Raw genomic sequence first — 10,042 nt, 5'->3', positions numbered from 1 at the left:
GCTGGTATGTTAGCCTGATTGACAGGGCACACTCAGCAAGGGCGAGGGGGAAGGGAGAAGGTATAGGCACACCTGGGAAGGGACCCGGAAGTTTAAAACAGGACATTGCAACACACCGCAACAAATACTCAGGAATAGATCTCATGTAAACCTAGAGTTCACAATCCTTGACTTTTTATGTAGTGTCTAAAAGCTTGGGTAACTGCTCGATGTTGTTCAAACACTCCTCAACTTCAGACGAGCTTGGTGCTGTGCCCGTTTCCCTGGGGTGTTGCAGTTCATGTTTATTTATCGGTTGTTGTGTGATAGTTCGTTTTAATGTACCTCATGTTTTCCCCAAGTTGGTTTACCCCTCAGTTTTTCCCTCCCTCAAAGCTGTCCCTCATGCCATGCCCCACTCTTTGTTCCAGCTCCTTCCCTGCCTGTCAAGATGACCCAGCTCTTTATTCCTGAACCTTCCCTGTCAGTTTTGTCTTGGACCAATCCCTGGCTGCACCACCCGTTTGGAATTCCCCTATTGCAGGAAACCCCACTGGCCCATGGGACCTACCCTCTCCTCCCATCTGTCCTAATTAGTCCCAAGCAACTGATGGAATCCCCTTGCTGCTCCCCTGCAGATTCCTTCTTGCTCAATCGTTTGTATCCACCCCCTGAGCTGTACCCCTATAAAATCCTGTGCACAGAAGTGCTCTTGGCTCTTTGCTTCTGAATCCCTCCCTTAGAATAAACCTTTGCCTCACAGTGGAACCTCACATTGGAAGTGCCTCCTCCTTCTCTTTTGCGTGGTCTGTGCCGCAGTTCTCAGATCCTGAACCACTGAGCAGTGGCTCAGCAGCTTCATCCGCAGGCAGAACCCACGCCTTGGCCGTTCCCCACTCCTGGCACAGCGCCGGAGTTTTCCCAAGAGCCAGCCTGGGCTCCGCTGGGCTGCGTCAATGGGGAACCTGTGCCAGTGCCGACTGTGCTCTGGGTGAAAAACCTTTTCCTGATATGGAAACTAAACTTGCCCTGTCCCAGCTCCCTGCCCTTTTCTCGAGTCCTGTCACTGGTCCCAACAGTGACGACAGCTGCAGCAGCCCCTCTGATTGCCCTCGGGAGGACGTTGAAGACCACAGCGATGCCCATTACCCTCCTCCAGGCTGAACAGACTAGAGTGGCCTCAGCTCCACCTAGGGCTTCCCCTCCAGACCACACTTCATCCTTGCAGTCCTCCTTTGCATTCTGGCTAATGGCTTAAAATATTTGTATATTGTGTTGCCAAAAACTGCACCTGTCTGCTTGCAGCGCTTCTCTTGGCTGCTGCTTCAGGCTGTGGGCACCATAATCAGAGACACAGAACAGCTTTTCCACCCAGAGTTAGCCTTATTCTCTGTACTTCCATGTGTCTGCCTTGATGTTCACTGTGGAACCTCTCTATTTGTGGCTACCCATTGGTGTGCTCAGCAGGAACACAGTTTTGTTTGGACATGAGCTGCCACTGCCAGACAGACAGCAATTGAAGCCAAGAATATCAGAGGCTGCGCAGATTCTATTTTTGCCAGAATGAAGGAAAGAGAGTAAGAAAACCACAACGTTCTACTGAAATTTGATTGTCCTGGGAAACTCAGAAGCTGGTGGTGTTGTGGTACTACTGCCAATCCCTTCCATGAGAAGAATTCCTTTCAGGAAAATGCAAAATCATGTGACAGAGACAAAGTTTTTCCAGCAGTTCTTCCAGGTGCTCCGGCCATCAGCCCCTGCAGGAAGGAGCACAGCCCCCAGTGCACGTGGGCTTTGGCTCCTTGTGGCACAGAAGCCCCCCGGGGGCACAGGTCTCTGGGGCAGGAGACGGGCACCAGCGCTGCCAGGGCTCGGGGGCTGGCAGGTCTGCTTGGGCAGGGACTGTGCCACAGCTGCTGCTGTCAGCGCTGCCCGGGCCCCAGGGCTCAGAGCAGCATTGGTGCCTGGGCCCACACGTTCCTTGTGCGAGTCACACCCGCGGGTTTAGGATGGCCACGGGCCGGGACGTGTCCCAAGGAGGCCGTGCCAGCTTCCCTGGAAGGCCCCGTGCCCTTCCCAGCGCGGCTGCGTCGGCAGCCCTGGGGGCTCCTTCTGCTGCCCTGAGCCCGCAGAGCAGGGCAGCGTTTGCTGATGCTCTGAGCCCTTCTTAAAGATCCTGTGGGGCTGCCTTAGACACCTGGGTCCAGGCATTCCTTCCAGCCTGGGCCCCTTTGGCTGGGCTTGGGGCGGCACCAGGGCAGGCGGCAGTGTGTGCGAGGGCCCTTGGTGACACGCTGCAGCAAGGTCACTGTGACATGGAACCCGGTGTCCAAGGGCCCTTTGTGACACATGGTGACAAAGGAGCTGGCAGTGACAGGAGCACGCCACAGTGCTTGGAGCATGCGACGAGACAGGACGGGACAGAGCGGTGCCGTGAGGAGCCCCCACACAGCGCACTCGTTCATGTCCCACCCTTAGCTTTTCAGAAGCATTGTTCCTGCAGCTGAGCTCAAGGCCAGACCACAGGACTTGCTGACCAGTGGTCTTCCCGAGGTTCCTCTTTTATAGCTGCCTTTGAGGGCAGAGTGTGGGACTTGGTCCCTGGAGCTTTTGCAAGACACCTCTCCTGTAAGTAGCTCCAGTCACTGACATGGAGCAGAGACCCCTGATAGTGCCCAACCAGGTCTGGGTGGAAGAGGAGGAGGAAGAAGGCCCTGGAGTTGCCGCGGCACTGGATACAGAGAAGGTGGTGCCATTCAATCCACCACAGGAGGGTGAGTGGCAGAGCTGGGCCACAGGAATGGTGCCTGCAGCCGGCTTGACCCCATGCCATGCCATGCCATCCCCTGGGGACATGCCCATGGACAGGACGGAATAGGGGCCAGGCAGACACCCCGCAGTGGCCCTGCTGAATCCCCTGGGCCATCACGGGGGTCCCCCTGCCTGGGCAGCGCAGGGCTGGGCTGTGTTCTCCGGCCTCTCCTGCAGCCCCTCAGCTCCGCCTGCGCTCGCTCTTTGCCAGATGCAGCCCTGGAGCGCACACAAGAGCAGGAATCCAGCCATCGCCGTTTCCGCAGCACAGCGCAGGTACCTGCAGCCACCCCCACCTGGGCTGGGCCTGCTGTCCCTGCTCAGCCCAGCACCGTGTGTGCAGCACTCCATGCAACCTGCCCGGCTTCCTGCCCTTCTCCTACAGCTCGTCTGCAAATTCATGAGGAGAATGCAGGAGGAAGAGACCATCACCATGGGCACTGGGCTCAGAACCTACTCCCCCATCTTCAAAAACAAGACCAGTGCTGCCCTCCTGTGCATGCTTGTAGAAGAAAATTTTTACTATCCAAACCAAGTAAGCAGCCTGTGGCCAGGTTTGATCCTCCCAGGAATTGCTTGGCCTCCCATACAACGCCTGCTGGTTGCTGTGAGCCTTTGAGACCACATGGCAGTGCGCTGGGAAGGGAAGCACTTCTCTGGGGAAGCTGGGAACATTGCTCCCTCTGGCAGCTTTCCAAGTCTCCCTGTGCCTTCTCCAGGTGCCCGCCATAGTGAGGTTCATCCACCAGTGGATCATGGCCAATGATTGTGATGAGCACAGGCTGGACAAGGCCCTGCTGGATCTCACTGAAGCACAGCCACATGACGCAGTGATGACGCTCCTGCGTGTGGCCCCGTCCTGTGACAGGTATGGGACCCACCTGCCCAGAGGCTCAGGCCTCCCCAGCCCATCACCCTGGACAGCCTGGCCCAGGTGTGTGACCAACAGAGACTTCCAGGGCTCTCTGGCTGCTGCCTTTCCCAGCCCTGGCACGTCAGCCCCTGAGCCTGCTGCCATGCTCCCTCCCTGCCCCTCAGGGCTCTGTCCCCACAGGGCTGGGCTGCCTGGCTGCTGCTGGCCAGGGCCAGTGGGCAGAGGCAGAACTGGCAGCCAGCTCAGCTCCCCCTGCGGCTGTGTCTGAGACGCCCCTGAGACATTGCTCTGGCCCCACAGAGCTGCCAAGGCCATGTGGAAGGCCATCATGGGCTCAGCCAGGACTGTGGAGCTGGCACTGCTGATCCTCCTGGATGTGCTGGAGAGCTGGCCAGTGCACAGCACGTGCACCTCCGATGGGGACGAAACGGGTGTCTTTGCCCTGGCTGTGAGTTACTGCAATTGGCCTTTGCTGGCCCCAAGGCCGCCTCTCCAGCAGCTCTCCATCCTCTTTCCCCCACTGCATCTCCCTGGCCCAGGGGCAGCTTCAGGCACACCAGGCCCTGTGCTCCCCCAGCCTCTCTCCGGGCTTATCTCTGCCACGCTCGGTCCCTGCCACACAAACACCTCGGCACTGAGAGCTGTTTTCGGGGGATTTGTCCTTTGCAGGCAACCGTGGTGATGTGGAAGATCCTCCAGGAGCTCCCTGTCCCATGCATGTTAAAGGTGTATTTCCCCCGCCTGTTTGTGCATCTGCTATTCCAAGTGTTTCTAAGCACAGAAGAGCTGCCAGAGGAGGTCAATACACTCTGGAAGCGATGCCAGGAAGAGCACGGCCTTGCCACCAGCCCCAACAGGTGCTCCATCCCAATCCTCCTGTCCCTGCCACATGGTCTGCGAAGGAGCCAGTGCTGCCAGTGTGACCTGGGATTTGCTGTGCTCACAGGTTTGCAGTGCAGACCCTGAAGTCCCTGCTCTGCCAAAAGCAGTACAACGATGTGGTGGTGGCAATGGATCACAGGTGTGGCTGGGACATGCTGCTCTCTGTTGACACCCGCCACTTTGCTGTGGGTTTGCTGGCCAGGTGAGACCCCCTTATACCCACTGCCTCTGACATTTGTGCTCTGTGCCCAGAGTGACCCACACAGTCCCCGTGGTCATGGGCCAGAGGGCCTTGTCACTGAGGGATGGCCAAGCAAACTGGAAAGGCTGGGGGAGGAGGGTACCCATGAGCAACCAACTCCCAAATGGCCCAGGCCCCCTTGCTGGAAGGGTGGTGGAGAAAGATGAGAACTCTGTGAGTCACTCCTGGGAGACATTTGCCCCACTGGCTCAGGGTCTTTTTCCTTTTTCCTTGTCAGAGAAATTTGCCAGTCAGCCCTACACTTTGGTTCCGGGATTGCATTCTACCTGCTTGCCATGCTTGGTAAAGAGATGCCATTCTGGGATTTCCCTGTCTTGGCATTCCTTGTGGAGGTGAGCCTCAAGGCCAGCGCTGCCTGGCTGAGCTGCCTCCCAGCTCTGCCCTCTCACAGCCACAGCTGCCAGGACGGTGCTTGTGCCCTGTGCTGCTGCCCTGGCCCAGCCCTGTGTGGCTCCGGGCTCCTGCCGTCCGGCTCCCTGTCACTGCCCTGTGCCTTTCAGGTCCTCGAGTGCCTGGACTTGAGGGAATGCAGTGACAGCATTCTGGAGATCATGGCACAGAACCTGCAGAGCGAGGACAGGGAGAGGCGTCGCTTGGCACTCAGAGGCCTCGTAGTGCTGGGCAAGAATCCCTCCATGGTGAGAAGGGGGCAGTGGCTGAAGCCGTGCAGGCAGCGTGGGGCTGGGCAACGCAGTCGCTTGGCCTTGCCTGGGCTTCGGGCGCTGGGGCAGCTGCTCCCAGCTCTCCTGCCTCCCGCTCCAGCTGCCCCAGTGCTTCGGGACAGGCCTTTGGCCTCTGGGCCCTGCGGCAGCAGGGTGGCCTTTCACAAACTTGTGTTCCACACAGGCTGAAAAAATGCGGAGCCTGACTGAAAGTCTTGTGGAGCTCCTGCAGGAAAATGAAAGCGACATGATCAGAATGACCATTCTTCTTCTGAGATATTTGCTGCTGGATAATGGTGCCCCAATACCCACCCCCATCGCCCTGCAGCTGGCTGAGGAGCTCCTGCCACTCTTTGACCATGTAAGGCTCTGTGCCCACAGCCACGGCCACTGGCTGCTGCCCGGACACTTGGTGCCCTGTGGAGATGCAGGCCTGTGCCCTGGGGGCCTGAAGCAGCTGATGCTGAGCTCTTTTGCCCTTCCTCTCATGCAGGATGATATCCAGGTGCAGCTGAGCTCCATGTGTGTCTTCCAAGAGATGCTGGACTTGTTAAGCAAAGATGGAAGAAAGGCCCTGAAGTCCCACGTGAGCCAGAGCCTGGTCCCACTCTCCTTCCACTGCTATGATGAGAATCAGATGATTGCTGAGGTGAGAACTTGTGGCCAGCTGCAGTCCCCCTGCGAGGGGGCTGGGCTGCCTCCTGCCCTGGCACCTTTCAGGCTGCTGCCTCCTCCAGGCTTTGGCACTGGTTCTCAGGTCTTTTGCCCTGGGTTGTGTGGACATCTCCACATTTTCTGTTCTCCAGGCTTCTTTGGAAACGCTGCTTTGTGTGGCTGAATTCCTGAAGAGGAGGGGCCTTGTCAAAATGGTGAAGAAGAAGAAGCTGTTCGTGTTCGTAGACATCCTGGTAAGGAGAGAGGAGAATCCCCAGGCTCAGGCTGGAGAAGGGCCCTGAGGGCGGCGCTCAGTGTGCGGGCCTGGCAGCTGTGCCCCTGCCTGCTGCTGCAACCAGAAGCCGCGCGGGCTCTTCTCCAGGCTCCCGTGCCCTGAGCTGAGTGGCCATGGAGCCCTGGCCCGGCAGAGCAGCTCCCCGGGCAGCAGCCGACCCTCTGCCCCCTGCCCTCGGGAGCCCTTGGCCAGCGGCTGCTGGCCGCGCCTCAGGGCTGTGCGGCCTGGCGGTCGGGGATGGGCGCAGGCAGCGCCCGGCCCAGGGGCTGAGCCCGCGCCAACCCTTCCCTCCTGCCGCTCTCTGCAGCTGGCAGAGGACAAGAGCCGAGCAGCCGAGCACCTGCGCCAGGCCCTGCGCTACCTGGAGAGCCCACAGGAGCGCCTGCGAGAGGCGGCCGTCAGTTTCATGGGTGAGTCCCGAGCCCGGGCTGCCCTTCCCCTCCCCGGCCCGGCCCGCCGCAGCTCGGCCCCAGCCCCGCCTGCTGCCCCGGCAGCGCCAGCCGGGCCCGGCGCCGTGGAGCCCCGCCTGGCCTGGGCATTGCTGCTGCCGCCCTCTGGCAGCCGTGCCCTGGGGCGGCAGCGTGCGGCAAGGGCCGGGCTGAGCCCTGCCGGGCCAGCAGCCCGTGTGGCCACAGCGCCGCTGGCAGGGAGCTGTGCCGCTGGGGCCGTGACAGGCTCTGTGTTCACAGGCATGGCCGGGCGGCACCTGAGGGGGCAGCAGCAAGAGCTGCAGCTGATCTGCACTGGTGAGTGAGGGCAGCGGGCTGACAGCGGGGGCTGCAGGGGGAAGCTGCAAGCCCTGCCCCGCCTGTGGAGAGCTCTTCTCCCGTGGGCAGAGCACACTGACATTTCAGGGCCACGTGGGCCATTAGTGGCAAGCAGCTCTGGGCTGATCCCCTTGCTCCCTGCTCCATCCTGGTCATGGCAACAGCCGGCTGGGATGGCCCTTGCAGGGGGCTCTCGCCAGCTTCCCACAGATCTGGCACCTGACCTTGGCTCTGTTCCTCTCTCTTGCAGCCCTCGAACACCTGACGGAGGACGTGAGCAATCCTGTGTCAGAGCTGGCATTTGAAGCACTGCATGTCCTCCAAGCAACACAGCATGGCCGATATTCCATCTTCCAGAGGCTGCACGATCAGCTGCGCAAGGCATGGAAGACTCGACCTCGTCTGTCTGGGCTCGGCTGGCTGCACTGCATCAGTGCTGTAGAGACCTGATCCAGGAGGCTCTCTTTGCTGGGACAACCTGAGCCAACAGGGATTTTCCTTTTCTTTAAGATTTTTATTTTCTTTGTTTGCATTTTTTATCCTTTGTAAATATAGAATGTGTTATAATATAGAGAGTCTTAGGCAATTTCTCTGCTGCCCAGGCTCCGTAGTGCATAGAAGAAGAACGGAATAGGGTAATTGTGCTTAGCCAGCTGCCCAGTCGTGCAGCGCTGCAGGGAAAATGGCCAGAAGCCCCTTGGCCTTTGGTGGTTCTGCTGAAGCCTTTGTGCTGCCCACAGAGTGGCTGGGCAGGGGCCGGAGCTGTGGGGATCCCTCTCAGAGTGGAGCCTGGAGATGGCCACAAGCCCTGTGCCAGGCAGGAAGCGCCAGCCGTGTCCTCCTGCCCGTGTGCTGCTGGCTGCCTTGCTGAGGGCTCCCAGGTGCCTCTGGATGGGGCTGCTCTGGAGCTGCTGTGGGGCTGCGGCGCTGCTGCCGGGCAGCTTGGCCGGGCTGGGGCAGCCCCTGAGGGGCTGGGGCGCTGGCAAGCCCTGAGCAATGGGCTGTCAGAGGCCTCAAGCAGCCCCCTGGCAGCCCCCTTGATCCTGACAGAGTTGACTTGCAACACGCAACCTGGGCACTCTGGAACTGACAGCATCAGTGTTGCTAGAAACAGAAATGCAGGGAGTTGTCAGATCTTTGGGCCTGTTAGCCAAGGCCTAGAGTTAAACACAGGATTTGAGCTGAGACCTTGGAAAGGGCTTCCAAACTTAGGCACACGAGCGAGATTGCAGATTTATAATATAAACACAGGCATCTTAAGCTAATTGGAGTAAAGTTTCGCCTTCTATAATTTTAGAAAAAATAAAAGTTTTAAATGTAAACACCAAGGTGAAAATGCACTGCTATGTGTTTCTATGTCACAAACTCATGATTAGCTAAGAAAGCTTACACTGTAGCATGAGTCCATAAGATGAAATATTGAAGGATTGGGTCAGAAATATACATATCCTTGTTGGCAATGTTTTATTGGCCAATAAATCTTTAAAAGGTCTTTGAACTACAAGCCTTGTGACCTTCTGAGCGTTGTAGTGGAGATGTGAGCCAAACTCACCCTTCCTATTTATGTAGAAGATAAGAAAAAGAAATGGCATCATCTAAAACACTCAGAGGTCTGGTCTCTCGCTCGTTCCTAACCCCTTCAAATGCTCCTAAGTGTGATTTAGCTGGAAATAGATGACAAGGACTATTAATCCTGGCTCTTTGACTCCAAAGCAGCTGCTTTAGAAGTTTTCACATAACCCTGTGGAGTTAGGTGCCAGAAATGGATCATTTGAAGAAACTTTCCCAACTGACTTGCATGGAGGTTTGTTTGAAGGGTATTTGAGGGGAAACCCTCCCAGCAGAGGTCTGGGCTTTGGCCTAGCTTTGTCCCCTGCTGATTGTGAAGTGTGCCATCAGCTGCATAGGGGTTTCTGGGCTAAAAAAATAATTGAGTCACTTGGACTTGCTCTTTTTGGCCTATAAAACCTGGACCCACTTTTGGGGCAAATTTGGAGACCTCATCTCTGTGTGAACAGACAACCTAGGATTTTCACAAGAAGGAAAATGGTTCTCCAGGTCCTTGGTGTAAAATGGGACTTGCCAGCAAGTGCAGATCTGCAAGATGATAAACAATTTAGGCAATTGGTGATGCATCTTTCTGAATCGTTCCCCTTTCTCTCTTATACTAGTGATTCAAGTGCATTACCTTGCTTCTTATTGCTTGTCACTAAAACCAAAAGCACATTTTTTATTGAATGTATCATCTTCCATTGTGGTTCCTTCATATTCATAATAAAAGAAGAACATTATTTCCACTGCTGTGTCCTTTAAACCACCTCTGTCAATTGGCAGAACACCAGGAGGCCCCTGAGGAGCCGGGTGCTGGGAAGCCCTGAGGAATTGGGTGTCAGAGGGCACAAGCAGCCCCCAGGCAGCCGCCTTGTCCCTGGCACGCGGCTGCTCTGGCGCTTGCCCAGAGCGTCTCCCAGGCCTGCGGCAGAAGCCCTCGAGGCCGGGCCTCAGCAGGAGGGTGGGGGCACCCCTGAGGTGCCCAGGCTGGGCTGGCTGGGCACAGGGAGGGCAAAGCTGCCCTGCTGGGGCATGGCATGAGGGAGTGGGAAGGCCGAGAACCTGAGAATTTACCCCCAAATGTTCTGGCTTTGCCGTAACTTTTACCTCAGGTTTTGTCACAAAATGATCTCTATGTGCCCTCTAGAAATTATTCTGACTTTTTCTCAAAAGTGATTTTTTCCCCAAGAGATCACCTCAGATCTGCCTGCTCAAATATTCACTACATGTACTCGACATATCACCTCCAATTTCATTATTCTCACAGTCCAGTGATTACCTCAACTTGAAAGCCCAAATGTTCGT

The sequence above is a fragment of the Zonotrichia leucophrys genome, unplaced genomic scaffold, assembly GCF_028769735.1.
Source record: "Zonotrichia leucophrys gambelii isolate GWCS_2022_RI unplaced genomic scaffold, RI_Zleu_2.0 Scaffold_98_164418, whole genome shotgun sequence".
Classification (NCBI taxonomy): Eukaryota; Metazoa; Chordata; class Aves; order Passeriformes; family Passerellidae; genus Zonotrichia; species Zonotrichia leucophrys.
This window is presented reverse-complemented; position numbering follows the sequence as displayed.